Genomic DNA, 3,431 nt, shown 5'->3' with positions numbered 1-3,431 from the left:
ACCAAAATGGTCACATATGCATCACTGATTATTTTTGTACCTACTTGTGTGTTATGCTATGATTTAATATGAGCATTTATTAAAACAGAAATGTGTATTTTAAGAATGCTCCGAGCATTCAACACACCAAGTTGGCTTCAGCCCCGCGATGCGGGAAAGCTGAACGAATAAATACAAATCGCAGTTTAAATAAACAGAAAAAAGAGCGAAAAGCGAAAGAGCTCAATTCAACACCGCAGTGTTCTGGTGTTCAGGGAGCAACCAGAGACGCGTCTCAAAGTCTTCTTGCTTTTGTACAGACAACAAATACATACAAAATATGTCGAAATACCCGTCTTGGAAAGTGTGTTCGAAAAAGTATGTGGTTATGTCTTAAGTGAAAGTAAAGAGTTGCAAAAAAAATCGGATGTGTATCATTATAATGGATGCGTTTGTCTCTTAAGGTGACCGCGCTTAATTTACTAGCTCTGCTGTCAGTGTCTTTACTGTATGAAAATGAAAGTAAATCACTCACTGCTCTTGATTGAATTACTTTGTAGTTTTAACAAGAATTTATCCAAAGTCAATCCAAAAATCAGATAGAATTGTTTTACTAGTGGGTGCAGGCCACTCGTTCATTTATGTAAGTGAGTATGGCAAAATAGTGATCTGTGAAATATTATACCCAAAAATTCTTCATACTGTAGGCTACCAGTGATATTGATTAAAAATAAATAAATAATTAGGGACCTGACCATGTTTTGCTTAAGTGTTTCTTTCTTTAATTGCTAATGCAACCTTTTCACACCACAGACTGAAACAAATTAAGCATTGCTTGCTTGGGAACTGATCAACAAAGTATTGATAGTTGTGTGAATATTGTCATACTGACAGTTGTCTAAAGTTTTGGTTGATTCCATTAAATATCTTTTTATCAAAGTTATCCGACATTATCAAGATGAATTTGTTCTGAGTTATTGTCATATTTTATTACCAATTTCTAAACTACAGCAAATAAACTGTGATAATGTGAGAAATGTTGAAGGTGTCTGAATACATTTTGGTTTGATTGTGTATTTTATTTTACAGTGAAGACTATGCAGTGCTATTTTAAATGAACAAAAACAAAGTTAAAAAAATGTAAACATTATGTAAATAGCACAAATAAATAAATAGAATGAACATACAGTACAAATTAAACAATTTTAAACAGGGCCCTCTGTACGACCTGCATCAGGGCCCCTCTAACCCCAGCTACAAGACGGAGCAATGCACTGTACTGTAAGACATAGAACAAGGCATGTGGTTTAAAAGATGGCAAGTAAAACAAAAAGCACATCTGTATGCAATACAGTTTCATTATTGTTCATTATTATCCAATAATTACTATAAATAATTTGTGCGACCAAATCATGTTTTGCGCCAGTAACTGAAAAAGTTAGTAGCACAAGTGCCACCAGTGGAAAAAGTTAGTGTAGTTCCCTGTGGTAAAGTCATTTATATATTTTTTTAAGAGCTTCTTAAAATAAAATATTACTCCGAATGCACACAATCCACCCTTTAGAACACAACAAGAGCAAAATCCAGGGGTTTTTGAGCCGTGTATGTGTGCAAAATGCAATATTTGACATTGTGAAGGGAAAAAAAGTCACTTGACAGCTGCGTTTCGGGGCGAGATCGGACAAATAAATACACATTTCATTCACACTGACAAGCTAAACCAACATATGTTATTATTATCGGGTCAGATCTCATTAATAAATTATGTCTCTGGCCAAAGAACCGACAGAAAGACGAGAGAGAAATGAGCGCTGCATATCAGCCAGCCCAGTTAAGAGCATTTTTATATTTTTTAAGAGCTTTCAAAAATAAAATATCACAGCGAGTGCACACAATCCACCCATTAGAACACAACAAGAGCAGAATTCAGTTGTTTTTGAGCTGTGTATGTGTGCAAAATGAAATATCAGCGCGATACCGATTATGAATACTGGAAAAAAAAAAGTCACGACAGCCTTTTAAATTAAAACAGTGCAGCGAATCAACAAAAAACAATTACAAGAATATATTATAGAGATCAAAATGAATACTTGTGTGATCTTTTTGTCTTAGGTGAAAATAACATCCATATCTCCAGCTTCAGAGGACAGTGATTCTTGCTTTTCGTCGGTAGATCGGACAAATCAAGTACACGATTATTTCACAATTCATAATAGCTTGGCGAATATAAACGAAAACAGCCACGTGAACATAAACTGTTGAGAAATAAATCGAAAATAGGTATTGATGCTGGATTGAATATTAAAAGAGGCTGCATTTACCAGCTGCTTTCAGTATGTTGTCCACACGATGGCGCCACAGGATAAATACTAAGTACTTCAAGATATATTCAGAGACAAAGCAGTTCATACAAGTGAATACATAAATTGCCTATTTTCAAGTAAATTATGAGTCATTCTGTGAATACTATTATATGCACAACATGAAAATAGATAACTTCTATAGTGTCCCTTCTTTAATTTTTCAGTAATGTGTGATAACTTGAGAAATATGCTGTCAGTACTATTAAAATAAGATCAAATTGAATGGTATTTAAGAGATTATAGTTTTTTTATTTTATTACTATATTGGGCCTTATTGAAGTTTATTTAAAAAAATAATGAATATTTATAAATGTTTTATTTATGCACATAAATAAATTTGAAATATTTCATGAGTTTGAATGAGTTTAAATTGATTAGAAATAGTTCATAGAAGCAAAGTTTGATGGAGTCTAATGGGATTTAGAGCTTGTCTCATCTGAACATCCTGTCAATTGAAGTCTATGGGATTTTTATGATTTTTAATTTTTCTTTTTATGAAAACTGTAAGTCCAATCAGTTAGAAAAGATATAGCACACATCATCTGTTCAAAGACTTGAAAATGCTTCATTTATGTGCATAAATAAAAAAGAATAAATATTAATATTTTTTTATAAACTTTTATAAAACACAATACAGTAATTATGCAAAAACGATCATCTCCTAGATATCATTAAATTTGAACATATTTTAATAGTATTGCCAATATTTTTATCAAGTTATCACACATTACTGAAAAAGAAGGGACACTATGATAGTTATCTATTTTCATGTTGTGCATATAATAGTACTCACAAAAGGACTCATAATTTACTTGAAAAGATACACGTCCATTGTGTAACTGCATCATCTATACAAACCATTGTGCTTGGACCCCTTATGATCACCTTGATTTAAACTGCATTGTTTCAGTTATCTTGTGTGTCGTTGCCCACAACGCGACGGTGACAGGACTGTGAAATACATACACGAGAAAAATAGGCATGACTTATTTCGCATCCAGCTAAACAAACCCTGCCGTAGCTGTTATCATAGCCTAGGCTTTTTATTAGAAAAGAAAACAGCAAGGGACCATGGAAAAAAAATATATC

The sequence above is a fragment of the Carassius carassius genome, chromosome 48 (assembly GCF_963082965.1).
Source record: "Carassius carassius chromosome 48, fCarCar2.1, whole genome shotgun sequence".
NCBI classification, from domain to species: domain Eukaryota; kingdom Metazoa; phylum Chordata; class Actinopteri; order Cypriniformes; family Cyprinidae; genus Carassius; species Carassius carassius.
This window is presented reverse-complemented; position numbering follows the sequence as displayed.